General features: G+C 45.0%; 1 non-coding gene across 1 annotated transcript; it reads right to left on the bottom strand.

Annotated features, from left to right (window-relative positions):
• Positions 1 to 771: 771 nt before the first annotated feature.
• Positions 772 to 843, bottom strand: TRNAC-GCA. Its single transcript has one exon. It is a non-coding gene; the product is annotated as a tRNA-Cys (tRNA).
• Between the last annotated feature and the right edge of the window lie 23,975 nt (positions 844 to 24,818).

Below are 24,818 nucleotides of genomic sequence, written 5' to 3'. Positions count from 1 at the left end.
CTGGAGAGGACTGGGACATGAAAATCGTGAAGTCTTTTGGTGGGACTATGCCTGGTAATTCTAGTAAGAATGAATCTTATCAGTTCCTTCGGAAATGGAGGAGCTTGGGGTTCTAAACCATGAAGTCCCATCTTTGTGCTCCAAGTAGGATGTGAAAATAAACCAGAAGACAGGACAGGAATGTTCCTGCCACCCCCTCATCCATCCTTCTGGCACATATGGGTGAACGATCGTTCCGCTACTCACAGCTCTGCTGTAGGTCACCATGACGCAGTTCCCTAGACCCATTTGGAAGGTGTTTTGGAAGAGAAAGGCCAACAGGACTTCCATATTTATGAAACATTTCATGTTAATCAGACAAGTTTTTATACAGAAAAAAATTCAAAGCAACAAAAATGAACTAAGTATCACCCTCAAGATTCCTTTCAGCTCAAAATTCTGTTAATATAAGTCAATTACATATATATACCACCCTGTGTAAGATAGCCAGCTAGCAGGAAGCTGCTGAATAGCACAGGGAGCCCAGCTCAGTGTTCTGTGATGACCTCGAGGGGTAAGGGTGGGGGTCCAAGAGGGAGGGGATATACGTGTATATATCATTGATTCACTTTGTTGTACAGTAGAAACTAGCACATTGTAAGTGTGCTTGGTCGCTCAGTTGTGTCTGACTCTTAGCAACTTCATGGACTGCAGCACTCCAGGCTCTTCTGTCCATGGAATTCTCCAGGCAAGTATACTGAAGTGTGTTCCCATTCCCTTCTCCAGGGGATCTTCCCAACCCAGGGATTGAACCTGGGTCTTCTGCATTGCAGGCAGATTCTTTACCAACTGAGCCACCAGGGAAGCCCCCAAATTATAAAGCAACTATATTGCTTTGATAGTAATTTAATATTTATTTAATATAGTTCTTCGCTTTGCAATATTATAAAGTAACTATATTAAATGAATGTTAAATTACTATCAAAGCAACTATATTAATTAATATTAAAATATGCCAATTACACAGTAAGTTTAAAAATCTGTAAGATTAAACTTGAGAAAAAAAAATTCTATGGTCTCTAAGTCACTGAACCAGAAGGGATGCAGAAGTCACTGGTTTTTAACTTTGGTGACAGTGGGCATGGGGGAGCAGACTCCTTTGAGAATACAATGGAAGATACTGTTTCTCTTTTCTGGAAAACGCTTACACACACACATGCACAACTTTATGTACAATTTTAGAGGTTTCATGTATCCCAGTTTAAGACTGTCTGTCTGTATCTGGGCACTGATTAGGCATGGATTTGAATGTGATTGAAACTTTTTTATAATCAGACAAAAGATTCCCATGAGATGGGCACTGATTAGGCATGGATTTGAATGTGCCTGAAACTTTTTTATAATCAGACAAAAGATTCCCATTGAGAACCTCCTCAGTTATCACCCAGCTTCTCAAACCTGTTCTCTTTCCATTTCTTGAGGATTTTGCAGTGGACTTTCCTGGGGTGCTTAGTTCTCAGCTAGACAAGAAGATGGTTCCTTCATTAAACCAATGGGTCTTGGACAAAAGCCTTGGCAGGACTTGATTCTCCTCCTGTTGCTATGCCCACGGCTGCGGAATCAGCCTCACCAGGAAGGACCAGCCAGATCCCAGCTCTCTGGAGGAATCTTCCTCTCCATCTGGATCCTGAGGGTATTGTTAAAGTGAGCCCAGGTTTAGAAGCTGGGTGAGAAATGGGATGGAGGAGGATAGGAAAGTTCCAGCTGCTCCTTTTATGAAGAGACAAGAAAAAAATAGGTCTGGCTTAGCCACTGGGATGGGGCCCTAGAGAAGGAGATAAGTGATGCTGTTAAGACAAAGCTTTTAAGGGTTTTGAAGGTGCTGGCAGTTGGGCTGAGCAGGACATGCAGAACTGGAGTTTGCACTAGGGGGTCAGCACTCTGGTTAATGTGCTTTTCACACTTACATGTTCTCTGCTCAGATCATCCCTCTCTGAAAACTTGGGAGAATGTTTGGGGTGCATTACTCCTGCTGCCTTATTACTACCGTTGCCATGTGGGCTTCAATCTCTTTGTTAATAATATCCCCTCCAGTTCCCTGAATCCTTCAGTTTCTGGGAACTTCCCACTGCAGGATTTCCTAGTGGCTGTTCATGTACTACTTGTATTTCCCTACCATTCAAGGGCTTTTTCAAGAATTCCAATAAGTAGGCAAAAGTTCAGATTCCCTTCTAATTCCAAGCCATGAGAAAATATTTTGTATGTGATAACAACTAGATAAACAGAAGTTGCAGTTTCTCCAGCTGATGAGAAAGTTCAATTTTGTTTCATGTTATTTCTGCAGAATCATAGAAAACAAAATGTTGGCTGAATTCCATGGGGAAAAATAAGAATTTCAGCAGTTTCACCTAATTCCATTACATCATCATTTTCCAAATTCACCAGTTGTCATACCATATTGCAAAATGTCACCGCCAATTTCCTTATTTTTAAATACTATGAAAAAAAGAGACTTTTGTTGGGTCCCTGGAGAGAAAGCAGAGGATGAACTTGTACAAGAGACGTGTCACGTACAGTCATTGTGGGTGCTCACCTCCTATAAATGCTGATAGGTACAGAGAAAAGATTTTGACAGTGCTTTTGTTCATGTTTACTTTTTTTAAAGAGCAAAACTGCCAACTTTAGTTTGCATCATTGAGCTACCACAATGTGTTCAGTGTATTATGTAGAATGCAATATTCATGAAATAGACACTTCCTGTGGATCTCAACAGTGGGACTTATCCGCCTAGAACTCCCCACCACATACACACACACACACACACACACACACACACACACACACACGCTCATTGTCTCATTCTTCATTTTTTTAACAGATTGCCCAAGTGATTATAAGCCCATTGCAGGTGGAGACTCTGCAACTGAAGACATGGTACCACGCTGTTTGCGAATGTGGAAAGGGGAGGAACCGTGGGAGATTAGCAAGCCTAAGTTTTCAATGGAAACGGTATCATTCTCTTCCTGCCCCAGTCTCCAGGGCATTGCAGAAGGGGAAGCAGCCCCAGGCCTGGCCTGAAGGGAGACTGAACTACTATTCGTGTATGAAGCCAGTAAGTGGTAACAGCACAGAACGCCCGGACTGGTCTCCTAATTCCAACACCTGCTACATATTTGGTCTCACAGATTTCAAATAAATTGTTTAAGCTCTTTTTGCCTCAGTTTCCTCATTGGTCAAAGGAAGATTAATAGTAATATCATATCTGAGGAATAAATAAGATGCCTAAGAAATACATGAGTTGTTACATAAGCGGCACCTTGCGCCTAGCACACAGTATGCAGTGTAAAAGCACTTGTTATTACTGCTTCATATGTTTAAACTATTTCACTGAGACAGGATAATTGTTTGAATTACAATCAGAGTCTTTTAGTGACTCTAAAAGACAGTGCAATTACAATTCTTTTTTTTTTTTTTAAGAGAAAGAGATGAAGAACTCCACCCGCCATAATAAAAGAATCCTGGGGGGGGGAAATAGTATTTTTAAAAGGGTGGCCCTTTAAGAACTTCCTGGGGCTGGTGGAAAGGGAAAAGGGGTGACCAGGGGAGACTGAGATGGAGAGGGCCCGAGGGACTTGCCAGCCTGCCTCCTTGACAGCTTGATGTATTTCAGGGCTAGAAACTGCTGACCATACCTTTCGAGGATAGCACACGCTGTTGGCTGCCTTGCTGTGGGAGTCGAGTTATCCTTTCCCGGCTCTCCCACAGCACTTTCCTCCCTCTAACGCGCTTCTGTCTGGGTCCACGTTCTCAATAATGAAGTCCTGTTGTCGGGGCTTCCAGAAGGGGAAAAAAAGCCCAAATGACTACAAAGCAGAGGGGAAGGCAGCTGGAATTGCAGCGGGAGGGAGGGATAAAGTCAAGTTGCGCTGCATGAAAGCTGGAAAACTCCATCACTTCTCCAGCTTCCCTCCAGCCTCCGCATCCCCACGGACCTCACTGTCCCTAAAGAAAGCTGTTAGTGCGCACAGGCTAATGAGGCCCTCCAGTCACTGCAACGGAGAAGAGCAGCAGGGTGTCCGTTTCTGCACACGAGGCTGCTGGCTGTGGAAACACTTGGGCCTTGAATCCCCTGTCCTGACCTGGGGCTGCAGCTGGCGTGGCGCTGGCTCCCCCCAGCCTGGGTGGCCTGAGAACTCCTGCTTGAAGAGACACCCTGAGGAGTCAGAAGGTGACTATGGCTAGGTCAGTCCCTAGTCACAAGCTGGGACCCCTGCCTTCATCCAGGAGCACTGTCACAGTTTCATCCTTGACAACATCTTCCAGGGAGGTCAGTTCTTCACATCAGGTGCCCAAAGTATTGGAGCTTCACCTTCAGCATCTGCCCTTCCAATGAATTTGCTTTAGGAAGTGAGAAGGAAGTATTCATAAAAGCCAAGATAAAGCCACTAGCAGGGAGCTGCTGTCTATTTCTGAAATAAGAAATCACCCCCAGATTACGCTGGGGGACACACGACCAGCGTGGCAGACCTCCCACTTAAACTTGGGTTCATCTCCATAGGCTAACCTCATTTAGCCTGTTCCACATTTCCTCTGATAGGAACCACTCAGGGACTGAGGCAGTCCAAGCCTCAACGCAGAGAAGAAGCCGGGCAGCAGTCGTTCATCTTCGTGTGGGGCCTCCTTCCCCAGGGAGTTCCGTGTGGCTCTGTTTTGGCATATTTGTCTCATAATGGCACCAGAGCATCTCTACCTTCACAAATCATGCATCTTGAGTTCTATATTTTTTGATTAATTTTTATTGGAGTCTAGCTGCTTTACCGGAGAAGGAAATGGCACCCCATTCCAGTACTCCTGCCTGGAAAATCCCATGGATGGAGGAGCCTGGTAGGCTGCAGTCCATGGGGTCGCTAAGAGTTGGACACAACTGAGCAACTTCACTTTCACTTTTCACTTTCATGCATTGGAGAAGGAAATGGCAACCCACTCCAGTGTTCTTGCCTGGAGAATCCCAGGGACGGGGGAGCCTGGTGGGCTGCCGTCTATGGGGTCGCACAGAGTCGGACACGACTGAAGTGACTTAGCAGCAGCCGCTGTTCCTTCTTTACACTGTTATGTTGGTTTCTTGTTGTTTTTCAGTCTCTAAGTCATCTTGGACTCTTTGCAGTCCTGCGGACTGCAGCATGCCAGGCCTCTCTGTCCTTCAGCATCTCCCTGATTTTGCTCAAATTCATGTCCTTTGAGTTTGACAATGGACTGTGTACAGTGTTGGTTTCTATTGTACAGCAAAGTGAATCAGCTATATGTATACACATACGTAGATCCCCTGTTTTATGGATTTCTTTCCCATTCAGGTCACCATAGAGCACTGAGTAGAGTTTCCTGAGCTACACAGTAGGTTCTTGTTAGTTATCCATTCTATACATAGTAGTATATATATGTCAATTCCAACCTCCCCATTCATCCCAGCCCTCTTCCCTGCTTAGTATCCATATGTTTGTTCTCTCTCTGTGTGTGTCTCTATTTCTGCTTTGCAAATAAGATCATCTGTACCATTTTTCTAGATTCCATATGTATGCATTAACATATGATATTTTTCTCTTTCTGACTTACTTCACTCTGTATGAGAGTCTCTAGGTCAATCCACATTTCTTCAAATGACCCAATTTTGTTCCTTTTCATGGCTGAGTAATATTCCTTTGTATGTATGTACCACATCTTCTTTATCCATTTCTTTGTTGTTAGGTTGCTTCCATGTCCTGGCTATTATAAATAGCGCTGCAGTGAAAACACAATGATTTCTAGTCAATACTTTATAAGTCTTGGGAGTCAACGCATCCACCCAGTGATTCTGTGATTCCAGAGTGAGTATCTCACAACTCTGGGCAGGGCATGGGGACTTGTAAAAAGAACACAACTTTGCTGTCTATGGGAGTGACTTGTTCTAGTACAGTTGTTCCTGTGGATTAATCATTGGGTGTTTAGACTCTTTTTCAGGCTCCATGCACTGGGCAGTGAGTTTCTCACCGAGGAGGCATCCATCCTTGGTGGAAGGTCAGTCCCTGGACCAGCATGGATGCTCCCAGGTAGCACATGCTTCCCTGCAGGTAGATATGAGGTGACCAGCCATCCTTCTGCAGTAAGGCCCAACTCTTCTACTTTCCTTTTTTTTGAAACTGCAGCACAGGCTTAAAAACAATCACCAAAAAGGGGGCTTTAGACTACACAGCCCTTGCAGACACACGCACAGTAGATGGCATGGAAAAACTGGGTTCCTGCTGGGCTGCTTCAGCCACTTCCCGGCCCCCAAGAAGGGAGGGTGCCTTCCTGGGCTTTGTCAGTGAGGGACTCAGGCACCCAGCTCTCCAGCCTCCCAAGAGCTCTGCCAACTGCTCCAGCCTGAGTCCTTCTCAACAATGCTTGGATCCTCCTCCTCCATGGGGTATTTTGTCTGCTGTTCCCCCAAGGTCAGCTGGCATAGAGCACACCCTCATCTTGGGGAACATGTGCCCCCTAGAATGCCCAGGGTGTTCTCCACCCTCAGCACCTTTCCTCAGAGGCCAAGGAAAAGCACCCTCTGCTGATGTGTGTGAGTGCTAACTTGCTTCAGTTGTGTCTGACTCTTTGCCACCCTATGGACTGTAGCCCGCCAGGCTCATCTGTCCATGGGATTCTCCAGGCAAGAATACTGAAGTGGGTTGCTATGTCCTCCTCCAGGGGATCTTCCTGACCTAAGGATTGAACCTGTGTCTCCTGCGGGTCCTGTATTGCGGCAGATTCTTTATCGCTGAGCCACTGCAGAAGCCCCCCACCCCAATGTCCTCAGCTCCCCACACCAGGTTCTTCCATTCCCAGGCAGGCTTAGGACTTTCCTGGCTCAGACAAAAGGGATCTGAGCATAGACAAGGTTATGTTACTCTTCGCTGATTCCTGCACTCATTTGTTCATCAAGTGTTGTGGGATTCCTACTTAGAACCGGAGCAGTCATGGTAGAAATAAGATGACAGTTTCAGAAATTTTGGACACCTAACCTTTTCACTCATTCAAACTGTGTGCTGGAGGAAGTGAGTAGACCTCGCCCCAGCCTGAAACCCAGTGGCTGCTTCATCTCAGTTCAGTTCTGAACTCACCACTGTCCTGGGTTCTCTTTTTATATTGAGCATCACCCCCAAATCCACCCCCTTTCTTCTTTCCAGAAGTTGTTCGGGGAATCTACAGGGAGAGAGGCCCTTTGTATTCACAACTAAAGAAACTTGTGTTGCTGCATTTGAAAAGTGACTCAAGGGTACCTTTTGAAAATCAAGAAAACAACAATAAATAAAGATAAAACGTAAATCTGAAGAGAGATTCAGATACATATTTGGAATGAAAGGCAGTCAGAGAGTTGTTTCAGAAGAAGGACAGAGATATGGCACTGAGGCAGTAAAACATATATCTGTATTCAGTGAACCATTAGAACATATGGCATGGAGCATGGCTCATTTTGAATTCTGAAGTGTTGGGTTCTCATCATGGCATGCGGGGCCCCTTGGAGAAATCTCGGCCCTGGACTTGGGGCCAGGCTCCAGATGCCTGCAGCGCTGATGCTAAGCAGAAAGAGAGAGTAGGACCCTATCATCAAGGGGCTCACAACCCAGGAGGCAAAACACTCTAAAATTGTTGTACAGAAGCCTGCCAGAAGATTCACCCTGACAGTGCCTCAGAACCCCTGGAGACATTATTTAAAAAGTGATGCCTAAGCCCTAACCAGTCTTGTGAATCTGAATCTCAAGCTCAGACATCACCTCTACTGCTAAGCTTTCCTGAAGCCTCCAGACAACATATCTCCCTCACCTGCATGTCTCTACCTACTTCCTTGCTGGATTTTACCCTCCTTTTTATGTCCACCTGCCCTCCATCTCCCACTGGACACTGCCTGGTGAGTTTGAGAAATATCTATTGTACAACCAGGTGGCTCTTTCCAGAAACTAGGTTGGATACTCAAAATTAAAGTTTTTACCCTAATGACTGGAATCATAAGTGATATTTTTTTCTTAATTGGGATCCGGGCATTCTACTGTCATTTCAGAATTTAGGAGCAAGCTTCCTAAGACTGCAGTTCTATACTTGGAGATAGACTCATTAGTTTAGGCAGTGACCATGGCCTAAATCTTTCCCAGCAGCAGGACCAAAACACGAGCCCAGGGGTGGAAGAGCCGCCAGACGCTGACCTTCTCAAGGGGCCACTGGCTCACCTGCAGCCACACGTGAGGGCGGGCCCAGGCAGTGGAGGGGGCTGTAACTGTCACCCAGTTGCCAGTTTTCCCATTTCAGCAAGAACTAGAAATGGAAAAAGAGACTATGATGAGCCGTAAAACCATATCACATCCCCTCTTCCCATACAGTTTATTTTCAATAACTGCATCATTCAGCAGTGACATATACTGTTTCTCCCCAGAATCCCTCTGGTAGCAAACGTCCCATGAGGTCACTTTCTCAGTCCATTGAGTCAGAATCACAGAATTCTGGAAATGCGAAGCTGACAGAGTTTCCTGACAGAAGGACTGTTAACACTTCTTGAGTGTCTACTATGGGCCAGGACTTCATATATTTTATTTTGTTGAATCCTCACCTAACCCTGACATGTAAGTTTCACTGCTCTTTCATTTTACATGACAACAGAAACAAAAAAACAAAAACTGAGGCTTGGAAAGGCAAAGTGATTTGCCCAAGGTTACATGTCTAGTCACCCAGATCCATGATAACCTAAAAGCCTGTTTCTCAAAGTGGGCATCATATTACAGCCCAGAGTCACGAGAAGCCACTTAAACACAGCACATTCTCTGAAGTGCTGATTTTATCCAATGCTAAATAATTTAAAACTGTTTATATTGAAGAAAACGTGTGGCACTTCCCTGACAGTTCAGTGGTTAAGACTTCGCCTTCCAAAGCAGGAGGTACTGGTTGATCCCTAGTTGGGGAGCTAAGATCCTACATGACTTGGGACCAAAAAACCAAAACATAAAACAGAAGCAGTGATGTAATAAATTCAACAGACTTTTAAAATCTTTTCAAACATAAAGAAAACATGCATTCATTAGGAAGGAGGAATTTGAATGTGCAGAAAATTTAAAGAAAAAAGTCTTCAAGAGGTTTACTCCTGTGGCAAGCTATTTGGGCTTTGACCCCCCAGACTCTTGGGACCCTCAACACATTCCTAAAAGCAGAGCCATTGGGAATGACATGTATACACGACTATGTATAAAAGAAATAACTAAGGAGAACCTATTATATACCACAGGGATCCCTACTCAGTGATCTGTGATACTCTAAATGGGAAGAAAATCTAAAAGAGTGGAGGTACGTATATGTATAACTGATTCACTTTGTTGTATAGCAGAAACTAGCACAACATTGTAAAGCAAGTATACTCCAGTAAAAATTAGTAATAAAAAATAAATAAAACGAAAGCCATAAGCCCCGGGAGCACTCTGAAATGGCGCCCCCGCGTGGAAGGTGGAGGAATGGCTTACTATCAGACAGCAGAGCAGGGATTGTATTTTGCTGTCTCAATTTTAACGTTCACCTCTCAGTTGAGCTCAGTTCAGTCGCTCAGTCGTGTCCGACTCTTTGTGATCCCATGGACTGCAGCACGCCAGGCCTCCCTGTCCATCATCAACTCCCAGAGTTTACCCAAACTCACGTCCATTGAGTCGGTTATGCCATCCAACCATCTCATCCTCTGTTATCCCCTTCTTCTCCCACCTTCAATCTTTCCCAGCATCAGAGTCTTTTCCAATGAGTCGGGTCTTCGCATCAGGTGGCCAAAGTACTGGAGTTTCAGCTTCAGCATCAGTCCTTCCAATGAACACTCAGGACTGACCTCCTTTAGGATGGACTGGTTGGATCTCCTTGCAGTCCAAGGGACTCGCAAGAGTCTTCTCCAACACCACAGTTCAAAAGCATCAATTCTTCGGCTCTCAGCTTTCCTTATAGGCCAACTCTCACATCCATACATGACTACCGGAAAGACCATAGTCTTGACTCGGTGGACCTTTGTTGGCAAAGTAATGTCTATGCTTTTTAAAATGCTGTGTACGTTGATCATAACTTTACTGCCAAGGAGTAAGCGTCTTAATTCCATGGCTGCAGTCACCAGCTGCAGTGATTTTGGAGCCCCCAAAAATAAAGTCTGACACTGTTTCCACAGTTTCCCCATCTATTTGCCATGAAGTGAGGGGGCCGAATGTCATGATCTTAGTTTTCTGAATGTTGAGCTTTAAGCCAATTTTTTTCACTCTCCTCTTTCACTTTCATCAAGAGACTCTTTAGTTCCTCTTTGCTTTCTGCCATAAGGGTGGTGTCATCTGCATATCTGAGGTTATTGATATTTCTCCCGGCAATCTTGATTCCAGCTTGTGCTTCTTCCAGCCCAGCGTTTCTCATGATGTACTCTGCATATAAGTTAAATGAGCAGGGTGACAATATACAGCTTGATGTACTCCTTTTCCTATTTGGAACCAGTCTGTTGTTCCATGTCCAGTTCTAACTGTTGCTTCCTGACCTGTATACAGATTTCTCAAGAGGCAGATCAGGTGGTCTGGTATTCCCATCTCTTTCAGAATTTTCCACAGTTTATTTGAATGTTCACCTCTACCAGAATATAAACCATTCAAATCCATGGGTTGAAAAGACTCTTCCCACTGGATTGCTGACCTCAGGAAGTTTCTGACGCCATCCAGTGTGTGAATAAGATGCCGGCACGGAATGAGTCACAAGCAAGCCCATCCTCCCTCAAGCACCACTTCTTCTCTCTTACTTCCCCTCAGTCCTGGGTATCTTTTTCATAAAAACACCCAGAATTACCTTTGAGGTGGTTGCAAACATCAGGGACCTAATTCTAAGCTAGGCAGGCCAGCATATACTTCGAGGCTTGAATTTCTCTGGCAAAGTTAATCACTGAATTCTGAAGACAAAAGGAAGAATTCCAGCCAGTCTGCCAACCTGAACTGGACAAAACATCACCTGGTATCCTAGCATCATTTGAAGTTAACAGATATAGCAAGAAAAACACCAAAGAAGGCAAAGAAAAGTGTGGCCTGGTTGGGCTGTGGACAAGGGACCCTGACCCAGAGGAAACAGAAGCCAAGCCCTTGAAGGCACATCACACCTAGACATGCACCGCAGCCAGTCTGCACCACGCCCAGTTCCCTGGACACACCTTCTGCCCTGCCCACTGACTCTCAGGTCCCTTTGACCAGGAGGCTCACCATTTGGCTAATTTCTTCTCACCCTTTAGGGCTCAGCTCCGACACCACTTCTTCCAGGCGTGTTTCCCCGATTCCTGTCTGTCTAAGAACTTCCTGTTTACTCCTATAATCTCCACAGTTTCTCCATCCTGGTACTTACCAGACCACATGGTAATTGCTTATGTACCTGTCTGGGAGAGCGACAGGAGCATGAATCCCCAGGGACCATGCCCAGCGCATGAACGTCCTCTGGGTGAATGAAAGCTAAGACCAGGCCACGAGTCCTCCTGGATACCAGTAGGCCACAGGGGAGCACTTTCCTGAGACCTCAGAAGCCCATGTAGTGAGAGAGCTGAGGACAGGGAGGAGCCCTCCAGACAACTGAGCACCACCAGAGCTGAGGACAGGGAGGAGCACTCCAGATAACTGAGCACCACCCACACGTACTGAGGACACGAACAGGAAGCACAGAACATCCGTGCGCTCTAGAAGCCCGGCCTAGCGGCCTAGCGAGGGGGACTGTTAGGGGCACAATAGAGAGAATGGATTGCTCAGGACAATGCTGAAACAGAGATAAGTGTGGAAACAGACTGAATGAGAAATACCATTGCTTGCATACTAACCCTATTGCTCTAGAACATCTCACTAGACAAAGGTTAAGAAGGAAACCTTCATGAGAATTTGGATATGTATAATATGCGGTTCACTTGAAACAGCCTTGAAAGTCAGCAAAACTATTTCACACGTACCATTATTTGTTTATTTATCAGTGATTTATTTAGTCGCAGCATGCAGGATCTTTCCTTTTGGCACATGGAGTCTCTAGTTGTGGCACACGAACTTCAGAAGATGCAACATGTGGGCTTAGTTGCTCCTCAGCCTATGGGATCTTAGTTCCCTGATCAGGAATTGAACCTGTGTCTCCTGTATTGCAAGGCGAATTCTCAATCCCTAGCCCACCAGGGAGATCCCCACATATAACCTTTTGATTTCATTTCACTCATGCATCAAATATTTGGAGGGGGGGAACATTGCTTCTTTATACTACGCTAACATCTTGCTGTTGTTCAGTTGCTAAGTTGTGTCCAACTCTTTTGTGACCCCATGGACTTAAAGTGACACCTGCCTCCCCAGACTGTGGCAAATAAACTGCTCACACACACTGTAAAGGTCCACATGGACAGCAGCACCTCCCTCATCTGAAAGAAAATGTTACCCATGTGAACTCTACTGTTAGGAGTTTCATACTTCTCAGGGTTCCCAAACATAAGCTCTCACATTAGTCTTCAGAGGTAGTCTGAACTCTTGGCTGGACACCTAGAGATCATCTGGTCCAACCCTTCAGGCCAGCAGTTCTGGCCTGGAGAAGGATGGGGAGGAGGAAAAGGAAGAGGATAGCTGGGAATATATTCCTAGAAGTGCATGTAAAGGGCTGGAGGGGGTAGGTCTGAGTTTCCTATTTAAAAAAAAAAAAAAAAAAAAAATATATATATATATATATATATATATATATAATTAGGTTGGTGCAAAAGTAATTGCAGTTTTATATTGTTGAAATTTGCCATTTGATATTGAAATACATTATTAAATGTGGTTATGTTTATACATCATTTTAATGCACATTTCTCACTTTCTTACTTTTTTGCTAATGACTTATTTCTTGGTGTTTATTTTAGACTATGGAGATTATGCTAGACAAAAAGCAAGTTCAAGGGATTTTCTTATTCGAGTTCAAAATGTGTTGTAAAGCATGGGAGACAACTCGCAATATCAGCAACGCATTTGGCCAGGGAACCGCTAATGAGCGTACAGTGCACTGGTGGTTCAAGAAGTTTTGCAAAAGCAGACAACATCCTTGAAGATGAGGAGTGTAGCGGCTGGTCACTGGAAGTTCCAAAGCACCTCCAAAAGCCAAACTTGAGCCAAAGAAAAGATCATGGTCACTGGTGGTTTGCTGATGCTCTGATCCATTACCGCTTTCTAAATCCTGGTGAAACAATTACATCTGAGAAGTACACTCGGCAAATCAATGAGAGGCACTGAAAACTGCAATGCCCGCAGCCAGCACGGGTCAACAGAAAGGGCCCAATCCTCCAAAACAACACCCAAAAGCATGTTGCACAACCAACACTTCAAAAGTTGAACCAATTGGGCTACAACGTTTTGTTTCATCCACCATATTCACCTGACCCCTCACCAACTGACTATCACTTCTTCGAGCATCTCAACAACTTTTTGCAGGGAAAATGCTTCCACCACAGCAGGAAGCAGAAAATGCTTTCCAAGAGTTCGTCGAATCCCAAAGCACGAATTTTTTTATGCTACAGGAATAAACTTGCTTCTCGTTGGCAAAAGTGTGTTGATCGTAATGGTTCCTGTTTTGATGAATAACATGAGTTTGAGCCTAGATATAATGATTTAAAATTCGTGGTCCAAACCTACAATTACGTGTGCACCAACCTAATATTTATTCGGCTGCACTGGGTCTTAGTTGCCACATGTGAACTCTTAGTTGGGGCATGTGGGGTCTAAACCCCAGACCACAGATTGAACCCAGTCCCCTGTATTGGGAGTGCAGCCACTGAGCGAGCAGGGAACTCCCTCGGTTTCCTATTCATGCTCCTCCTTTTCAGAGACCAAATTTGCAGAATTAACACATTTTATAGGCAGCGGTCAAGCTGTTTCTTTGGAAAGACAGCATTATCCTCTTACTTGAGTGAGAGGTAGAGTGTTCGATTCTGGACAGAACTCGCTAAGAGAGACATGGGCCAACTGAGAGGTGGGATGGGGGGAGTTCGAAAGCAGCCCATCACACGAAGAGCCTCTAATGGAACAGACCAAGCTCTACCTGAGAAATACTCAAAATGTGACAGGAAACTGGCCTTCTAAGATACTGAGGACACAGCCATCCAGGAGGAGACTTGGAATTACTCTCTGTAGCGAGGATGGGCAGAACCAGGTGAAGGGAGGCACAGACAACACTTGAACAATGAGGGGTGCCTGCTCACAAAGGAAGCCGTCTGGAAAGGCAGTAAGTTCTCTGTTGCTGGAGGTATCCAAGAACTCCTGAGCGGCGGCAGTGGGTTTGAAGCTTAGTCTCACAAACGTTCCGAAGCGACACAAACTGGATGGAGTTTTAGTGCCCCATACAGGGCTAAGAGAGAATACATAGAACAGAGGGTTGTAAGTCATGCTCGGTTTCTATTAGAATAACGCAGGGGGGACTTCCCTGGCAGTCCAGAGGCTAAAACTCCACGCTCCCAATTCAGGGGGGACCAGGTTTGATCCCTGGTGAGGGAACTAGATCCTACATGCAGCAACTAAAAGTTTGTATGCCACAATAACTAAAGATCCTTCAGACCGCAATGAAGATCGAGGATCAAAAATTCCGATAATAGACCAAAAAAATAATAATAAATTAATTAAAAAAAATAACTGCAAGGTCCCCCTCCACCCAAAAAGCCTATCAGAACATAAGTGTGAGACACATTATTGTAGGATAATCTTGAATCTGTTCTAATTTACAAGGTAAAAAAGGAAATCTTTAAGAAACTTTCATACTTTATTGATAATGCAACACTTTTGTGAAAACAAGGACCTTAGAAGTAACAACTTGGTAAAGAACTGCTGGCCTAAGGGGCTGAACTAGGTGACCTTTAAGATTTGTCCAACCAAGACTGAGTCTAAACCTACATCATGGGCTTGAGTTTAGCAAGGAGGGTGTTTAGTAATCTACCCACAGGAAGTCTGGCGAGTACGACATGCACTCTTGTGCTCCTGACTATCTCACAGGCAGTCAGAGGCCCATAGACGTCCAAAGGTTAAAACGAAATGTACTTTACACATCACACTAGAACTGCTTGGGGAAGTAGTGACAAGTTTTACAAAGCAGTTGTGACCTCACTATGTCACTCCCTTGTCTGAATAAGTACAGGTTTAGACAGCTCTTTGTGTAAGGGGTCATCTCTTTCTGTTAGCTAAACTCTGAGATGGAAAAGACATTTGCCTCTAGCAATGAAGCCATTTTAAAGCAGAAATGCTGTGAGATTGTGGGACCATAGATCAGGTACTACAGAGACTGGAAAACTCCCACATTGCCTGGAAATGCCCTCACAAGGACCTCTCCAAACTTTGATCTTCAAAGCCAGGAGCCAAGCTAGGTGGACATTGCATACTTTTGTGACTTCAAGTGGAAACGTTGTTTCTATTTCATCCTCTAAGATTTGGCATGAATTCGAGGTCTCTGCTTTGGGCTGCAGTCCATGGGGTCGCAAAGAGTCGGACACGACTGAGTGACTTCACTTTCACTTTTCACTTTCATGCATTGGAGAAGGAAATGGCGGCCCATTCTAGTGTTCTTGCCTGGAGAATCCCAGGGACAGGGGAGCCTGGTGGGCTGCTGTCTATGGGGTCGCACAGGGTTGGACACGACTGAAGCAACTTAGCAGTAGCAGCAGCTTTGGTTAAAATGCAAAAATGCCACTGATCAGAATGATCATCATCAAAAAAAATCTACAAACAATAAATGCTGGAGAGGATGTGGAGAAAAAGGAGCCTTACTACACTGCCAGTGGGAATGTAAATTGATACACCTACTATGGAGAACAGTATGGAGATTCTTTAACAAGCTAGGAATAAAACTACCATGAAGTGAAACAATGGGAGTATTCATCGTTTAGTCACGTTAGACTGTTCGTGACTCAATGGACTGCGGCCCACCAGGTTCCTCTGTCCATGGAATTCTCCAGGCAAGAATACTGGAGAGGGTAGCTATTCCCTTCTCCAGGGGATCTTCCCAACCCAGGGATCAAACCCAGGTCTCCTGCATTGCAGGCAGATTCTTTACCATCTGAGCCACCAGGGAAGCCCCAAACTACCATATGACACAGCAATCCCACTATTGGGCATATACTCTGAGAAAACCAACCATAATTCAAAAAGATGCATGTATCCCAACGTCCATTTCAGCACAATTTACAATAGCCAAGACATAGAAGCAACCTAGATGTCCATCTACAGATGAATGGATCAAGAAGTTGTGGTACTATATACAACGGAAAATCACTCAGCCATAAGAAGGAATGAATTTGAGTCAATTGAACTGAGATAGATGAACCTAGAGGCTATTATACAGAGTAAAGTACATCAGAAAGAGAAAAACAAATATTGTATATTAACACACATATATATGGAATCTAGAAAAATGGTACTGATGAAATCATCTGCAGGGCAGGAATAATTGAAAAGCAGAGACATTACTTGGCCAACAAAGTTCTGTCTAGTCAAGGCTATGGTTTTTCCAGTAGTCATTATGGATGTGAGAGTTGGACTAATAAGAAAGCTGAGTGCCGAAGAATTGATGCTTTTGAACTGCGGTGTTGGAGGAGACTCTTCAGAGTCCCTTGGACTGCAAGGAGATCAAACCAGTGTATCCTAAAGGAAATCAGTCCTGAATATTCATTGGAAGGACTGATGCTGAAGCTGAAACTGCAATTCTTTGGCCACCTGATTCGAAGAACTGACTCATTTGAAAAGTCCCTGATGCTGGGAAAGATTGACAGTGGGAGAAGAAGGGGACGACAGAGAATGAGATGGTTGGATGGCATCATCGACTCGATGGACATGAGCTTGAGTAAGCTCCAGGAGTTGGTGATGGACAGGGAAGCCTGGCGTGCTGCAGTCCATGGGGTCGCAAAGAGTCGGACACAAATGAGCAACTGAACTGAGCTGAATAAAGATGCAGACATAGAGAATGGACTGTGGACACAGCAGGGAAGGAGAAGGTGGGACAAATTGAGAGAATAGCATTGAGACATATATTAATACATCACCATAAGTAAAATAGATAGCTAGTTGGAAGTTGCTATATAACACAGGGAGTTCAACCGTGTGCTCTGTGACAACCTAGAGGGGTGGGACAGAATGGGGAGTGGGAGGGAGGTTCAAGAGGGAGGGGATATATGTATACTTATGGCTGATTCACATTTTTGTATGGCAGAAATCAACACAACGTTGTAAACCAATTATCCTCTAATTAAAAATAAATTTTAAAAATAATAAAGTTCTCCTTTCAATGAAAAAAATGCAAAAATGGATATTTCCATGGGACACCAGGTAGATCAGAGATTGTTGGGATCAATATACAGAAATGTGAACAATGGGACTTGGTCTTTGTCAAGAGACCATAGCCATGGTCTATGGCTTATTCTTTAGAAACGAATGCCTTGCTGCGCTCACTGTCCCTTGCTTCACATCAGCAAGGTCATTTTATTTTTCACGATCAGAATGAAGTGGTGTCACTGCTGCTTAGTTGCAAGGGCTCATGGGAGCAAACGCTCTTCTTAATAGATCTCTAGCCTTCTAGACGATGCTATCCCCAACCTTGTTGCTATGGTTAGAGCATACGCTGCCCTTCTGTTTCTAACCTTCTGCTGCAGTACAATCGTCAACATGTATTTGTGCTATTCTCGAAGCTTACTATAAAACTGAGCAAAATGAATATTCGCCCTCGGGCATTCAAGAAATACTTACTGTGCATCAATATGTGCTTACTTGGTATTTCAAGCTGATTTCACTTATCTGAAAAATTCTTGCTTGCAGATGGATTACCTTTCTATTATATTAGTTACCAAATGTTCCAAATAAATGTACAGGTGGAGGGTTCATGAAAATTATAAAAATGGAAGTGACACATCCCAGGATTCCATAGTCGACCCTTTTTCCTTTCCCTTCTCACTCCACTTCTCTCTGGAGCACAAAATGTCCTTTCATGGTTATAATTACTGTCTAAAGTCTATATCACCTGTCCATATATCAGTGCTAAAATTCAGATCTGTATGTCCAACTAACCAGTCATCTTCAGAAGTCTGGCAAGAAACCAGATTCGTGATGTTCCCAAACCAGAATTCACTATCTGACAACCCCCGGCCCCTCCTCCTCAACTTCACTGCATCCTGCATCCCTTCCGTGCCAACAAACCAGTTTCCCTCCTTGGACTGCAGGTCTTAGCTGGAGGTGCCACCATTCAGCCATCAAAAATACTGCTGTCCCACTAGACCGCTTGTCCTTCAGCATCCACAGCAAATCAAACGAGTACTGCTGAGGAAACCTCCCAGACAGTCCTCACAGCTCTTTTTCCCTTTCATTCCACAGCTATCACTGAAGTCTCAGTACCTCTCACTTGGACTATTTCTCTGGTCTCTTTGGCTAAAAACCTCGGTGGAGGAATTCCTTGGTTGTCCAGTGGTTAAGAATCCACCTTGCAATGCAGGGGACTGGGGTTAGAGCTTGTTGGGGAACTAAGATCCCATATGTCACAGGGCGACTAAGCCCACTTTTGCCGCCACTACTGAGCCCACTGGAGCCGGTGCACCGCAGCTAGAGAGAAGTCCACACGCAGCAACGAAGACCCCACGTGCCACAGCCAACCTGACACAGCCAAACAAATAAACATCAAAAAAACAAAAACCTCGGTGATCTTCCTAAAATGCCAATCTGATCGTGTTACCCTCTACCTGGCCCCACCCCATCTCCCACCATCGTCTGCCCACAATGCTCAAACTTTCCTCACCACCTGTGCAGTAAAATCCAGGAGGGATCTGATCCCTGTATTTTCTCCCACTTCACCTGTACTTAATCTGTGCTTCTGGTCTACCCATCTTTAATAATCCCCACATGGCCAGCGTAGTCCTGCCCACCATATTGCTGCCCTTATTTCCTCTGCCTGAAAGCATTTTCCATTTCATCCATCTTGTAAATCCTCGCTGATGCTTGAAAACCCACTGGTTGTACCGCCTCTTCCTGGAAGTCTTTCCTGACTCTCTCGCTCTGTTTTGTGTCTGCCTCTTACACCCGCATCTGCTATTATTATCCCATTGTTGTCACGGGGGACCCCCTAGGAAGCCATGAGCTTCTTAAGAGAGGGATTATATCTTTGTTTCTTTATCCCCTCAGCTCTGGGTACTGTGCCTCACGCACCATAGAAGTAAATGACTTAGAAAGCGTAAAGAAGATGCTCTCAACTGGATTCCCAAGAAGAGGGAAGTCAGGGAGGGGGAGAGATCTTTTTTAAACCATCAGTAAATTGTCTTGTCCTTTAAAGATGGGGGTTTGTATTCACCTCTGAGGGCACACTGTTCCTTTGTTGCTGTAAAACTTTAATGATCCTTTATGCAAAAGTGAAGCTATGATCTTCAATTGTGATGGAGATCTTCTAGAGATGATGAGAAGCTACACTCCTCCACATGAAAATGTAAAGGGTAGTCTTTCTTGATGATGGAGAGGCATCCTGAGATGCTTACAGCTGAAAGACTGGCATGGACTAAGAGTAAGGGGGGCATGGGAGTAGTGAAGAGGAGGAGGTCTGCAGCAGACAGGCAGGAACCTGGCAAGAGTGCACATTGTATAGGGATGCAAACCAGCCCGGCAGCAAGGCCAGGGGTGGGGAGAAAAAGGAGGGGCAACTGGGAGGGGATCCCCATGAAAAATGCATGGCCAAAGGACCTAAGAAAAGACACATGGTATCCAGTTTTAAGGAACCTGGACTCCCTGTGTCATTCCTTCCATGACCCTACTCTTCAGTAAAGCTTTATAAAATTTCACAGCTCCATCTTAGTTGAAATTTGGGGAAATTAACAGAGCAGCCAGTGTCCACTGTCACACAACCAACTCAAAGGCCATCAAAATAGTCTAAAATGAAGGCAATAATTTGTTACCAAGCAAGCAAAGGAGATTCATGTTCCTTAAGAAAAGTCAGTATGCCGTGCTTAGTCGCTCAGTCATGTCTGATTCTTTGTGACCGCATGGATTGCAGCCCACCAGGCTCCTCTGTCCATGGGGATTTTCCAGGCCAGAATACTGGAGTGGGTTGCCATGCCCTCCTCCAGGCGATCTTTTCAACCCAGGGATCGAACCCAAGTCTCCAGCATTGCAGGCAAATTCTTTACTGACTGAGCCACCAGGAAAGCCAGAAAAGTCCGTGGGTCTTCCCAAAGCTGAAAGTGAAATGGACTGATAAAATATGGAAAAGGGGAAGTTTTTCCAAATTTCTGGTTGGTTCAAAAGTGGATTGTAATGTACAATGCCAGACCCCCAAAACCGGTGCTCTGTGACAACCTGGAGTGATGGGGTGGAGAGAGAGTGGGAAGGGGGTTCATGAGGGAGGGGACACATATATGCCTACATATGTATGCCTTTGCCACACATTCATGTTGATGTATGGCAAAAACCATCACAATTTGTGAAGTAATTATCCTCCACTTAAAATAAATCTTAAAAAATCACAAACAAACAAAAAGAAACATATAGGACATCAAATGGTCTAGGGAAGGGTTAAAAAAAAGGGGGGGATTCTAAAGTCTCCCTTGAGGCACAGGTGCAGTTCTCAAACAGGTCCAGAAGGGCTGTGCAAGGCTCTAGGGGTTTCAGCATCACTCTGTGTCACTTGAATGGGCATGCTCAAGGCTTGGAAATATTTTTCTTCAATATTTTTCTTGGAGTAACAGTAAACCATCTGAGCCACTAGGGAAGTGCCCCAGTGGTAAAGAACCCATCTGCCAATGCAGAAAACACAGTAGATGTGGGTTTGATCCCTGGGTTGGGAAGATCCCCTGGAGGAGGAAATGGCAACCCATTCCAGTATTCTTGCCTGAAGAATCCCATAAACAGAAGAAACTGGCAGGCTACAATCCCTGGGTCACAGTCAGACATGACTTAGCAGCTAAAAAACAGTAAACAGGTAGCTTATAACTGTCTGAGTTTTGACACAGAAAGTGGCCATAGTTTGAGGCCAGATGTCAGGCCAGGGTGAGAAGAAACAACCAGGGTACAATTTGAAATGTGTGGGTGTTTCTGAGAGGATCCAGGGGCACCCTGGAGAGGTTCACGTGATAGACTATTAGGGACTTAGACAATGGATATTTGGCTTTTAAAGGAGAAAGACTCCTGAACTTGGAACAGCTAAGGCCCTCGGGGTTGTATATGGCACACCACCCCCAAAATAAAAATAGTTTTAAATCCAGTTCCTCCCTACAACTGGTAATACTGATTCTTACTCTCCTCAATTGAACTCAGGTAAAACATCACACCAGAGTTAGAGGTGGGAAATTTTATCTATTTTCCATAAAGCAAATCATTCTCCGAGTTACACACCAAAGAGACAAAACCAAAACAGATGTTGGTTTTGTCTATTTAAGCAACGCAAGGCCTCCACAGTTGTTTTTTTTGTGTGTGGTTTTTTTTTTTTTTTTTTTTTAATCATTGTCATTTCCTTTTTCTGTGAAAAATTACCATGAAGGCATCGTTCTTCTTTTTTTTTTTTTTTCTTTATCACAATTGAAATTGTATGGTAGGGAAGTTTTTAATTAGTTTGTTCTGAGCAGGAACTGCATGTGCTCACTGCAGTAGGAACCTCATAAATTACTTCATAATCTCAATTGGAGGCTTTGTGTTGGAAAATACTCATTAATTTGCGCCAGCAGCCAGCGGCTTCCCCTGAAAGGGCTTAGAAACGTGCGGCACTGGTGTAGGTCAGGTTGCTCACAGCAAACTTCCAGGGCAGTAAAAACCAACCAGGCCTAGATGGCAAGGGAAGCCAGGCGCATCCGAGCTTTGGTGCCTGGAGACAAAGGAACTTTCTGAACTCCATACCAGCCCCTTCTGCCCAGTCCTCACTTTCCTGCTCCTAAAGTTCTTCTCTGCCCCGCACCCCCAGAAAGGGCTTTTTAGCTTTTAAATCTTCCCACTGCCTTTTTTTCTTAAGTGTGAAGAAATCAAATGTTTGGAAATACTTGTCCCAGACTAGTAAGGAAAGGTGATTTTTTTTTAATTGGAGTATAATTGCTTTACAGTGTTGTGTTGGCTTTTGCTGTATAACAGCATGAATCAACTATAAGTATAGATATTTCCCCTCTTGAGCATCCCTCCCACCCCCTACCCCCATCCCCACCGGCCTAGGTCACCATTGAACACCAGGCTGAGCTCCCTGTGCTCTACAGGAGCTTCCCACTAGCTATCTATTTTACACATGGTAGGATATGTATATGTCAATGATCCTCTCTCAGTTTGTCCAGCCTCTCCTTCCCCCTGCCTGCACCCACAAATCTGTTCTCTATGTTTACGTCTTTATTTATACCATTCAATCTAGATAGATGGGCGTCCCTGCTGGCTCAGTGGTAAAGAATCCCATGGACAGAGGAGCCTGGAGGGCTTCAGTCCATGTCAATTGTTGGTCAATTGTTGGTGGTGGTGGTGTTCAGTCGCCCAGTCATGTCTGACTCTTTTGCAACCCTGTGGACTGTGGTCCTCCAGGTTCCTCTGTCCACGGGATTTCCCAGGCAAGAATACTGGAGTGAGTTGCCATTTCCTTCACCAGGGGATCTTCCTGACCCAGGGGTCGAACCTTAGTCTCTTGCACTGTGGGGTTTATTCTTTACTGCTGAGCCACCAGGGAAGCTCCAAGACAGACACATACATATATACATACATGTTCATCCATCCATATGTATGTACAATACAGATAGATGTAGAAAGTGAGTGGGGAAAAATACTAGCCCAGCAGCAAGTTGGTTCCTCTCAGAGGGAGCATAGTATTTGATATACTGATAGGTCAACTGGAGTAAAGGTGAGGTCCCCCGAAGCAGGCTCTTAAGGTTAAAAAAAAAAAAGTTCCCTAAATTGCTTTCTAAGAAGAGACGAGTTTGCTGATTTCAGGGTTTTAATATGGTTGCACCCTGATGGTTTGGTAAATAACTTCGGGCGGTTGCTGAGGTAGACCGGTTCTGCAATACAGAGGTGAGAATTTGAAACTGGGGATGGAGGATTCTGGGAGAGAGGAATGAATGAATAGCACAAGGCTTTGTATGCGAGAAAGGAAAGAGGAAAACACTCATTTCTTAGCAGAGGAGAGCTGCAATGTCTGTGGGGGATTTTAAAGTTATTTGCTTAGGAGATCACAGTAAATTCCTTCCAACTACCCTAGAAAACTACTTCTCCGAAGCAGACCCTGAGACTAGATTGGTGTACAGGGGTTTTGTTAAGGAACCAGTAAGGAAGCAGGGAAATGAGAGGGGAAATGTCAAACTATAGTGTGAGCCGGGTGAGGTCCATCAGCCTAACCCCACACGGGAACCCTGGAGTGAAAGTACAGCTCAGGGTCGTCCCACCAGAGGCAGGGAGCTGGGCTTCCACACTCCTGCACCTGTCAGTCACGGTCAAGGGTAGGATGGGGCAAGGAATTCAAGCCCCAAATGCTCTGGGATCTATTTTGGAGGGAAAGTGGCGCCTGAAGCCCAAGGACAGTCTACCTGAGTCCCCGCAGCATTCTCTGAAGAACAAGTGCTGAGTGTCAGAAGCTGAAGGGGCAAGCGGGGATGGACAAGATGGTGCAAGGGGAATCTGAGGAGATCTGACAGAGCATGGACATTGTCCACCACAAAAATCTTGATAAACTCTATGCTTGCTCACTAATGTTTGTGCATGAATCAACTCTTCACAGCGATGAAAGTGTAACCGACACATGCATCCAGGCCAGACCCCAGGGAGTAAGAGCAGAGACTGTGCTTGTGGGTGCAGAGGGTGAGGGAACACCTGACGTATGAGTCCACGTGCGCTTAGAACCCAAGTCGCGGTCAAATCCAAATATGTATATGCATGAAGTTACACTGCTAATGCCATAATAAAATGGAATTCCTGTTATCAACATGTGGTCTATTTACAGGAGATGCACATAGTCATATCCGTGACCATTCAAAACAGCCCTTGCTCCTCCTTGCCCAGCCTCCACAATCGGGCTCCAGCAGCGCGCTCCAACTCATCTGAGCCACACTCCTGCCGTGTGCTGCTTCTCATCCACAGTCCACGCTGTCCCGTCAGAGCTGCCACCAACTAGACCTTAACACGCACCAGGCCCTGGGCTACTGTGGGTTATGAGTGTCACTCAGTCCTAACAACAACGCCACGTCCTAGGCGCTACTGTCTTGACTGCACAGAGGAGGAAACTGCGGCTAAATGAGGTCAAGCCTAAGTTCTCTAAGTGCGGACGGCGTTGCGTGGTGTTTGGACCCAGGACTGGGTGACTAAAGGCCAGTACTTTCAGCTGCTGGGCTTCTCGCCTCTGTGGACACTGTCCCCCCATTCTAAAGGCCCTCTCCATCTCAGGATTTCAGTTCCTACCACTTTCCAAGATGCAGTTCCAATGCTATATCCTCCACAGAGCATTTTAAATTAGGCAGAGCTCTTGGAGGAAAGAGATAGAAATCCAATACGACTATACAAAAGAGGAAAATTACAATACAAAAGAGGTTTGAGTGGTTGGGAAGAACGCTGGGGTGGCCCACGTTTGAAGGGATTGATTGCCCAGAAACTAGGGCCTAATAAGGGACTCAATGCAGCTGGAATTCTCTACCTCGATATTTTATCTTGCATCCCCCACCACTCCTCCAACCCCAAACCTCAGCCATCTGAAATGCTTCTCTCTCTCATTGTCCATATATCAACCCAGAAAGGCCTTGATTGGCGCATCTTGGTCCTTGTGCTTATCCTTGCCTTAATCTCAGAGTCTAAAGGAATTGAGTATGGTGATCCACCAGACCAAGGAGTCTGGTTTGTAACCTAAGG

This window comes from Bos indicus x Bos taurus, chromosome 8 (genome assembly GCF_003369695.1).
Source record: "Bos indicus x Bos taurus breed Angus x Brahman F1 hybrid chromosome 8, Bos_hybrid_MaternalHap_v2.0, whole genome shotgun sequence".
Taxonomy (NCBI): domain Eukaryota; kingdom Metazoa; phylum Chordata; class Mammalia; order Artiodactyla; family Bovidae; genus Bos; species Bos indicus x Bos taurus.
This window is presented reverse-complemented; position numbering and strand designations above follow the sequence as displayed.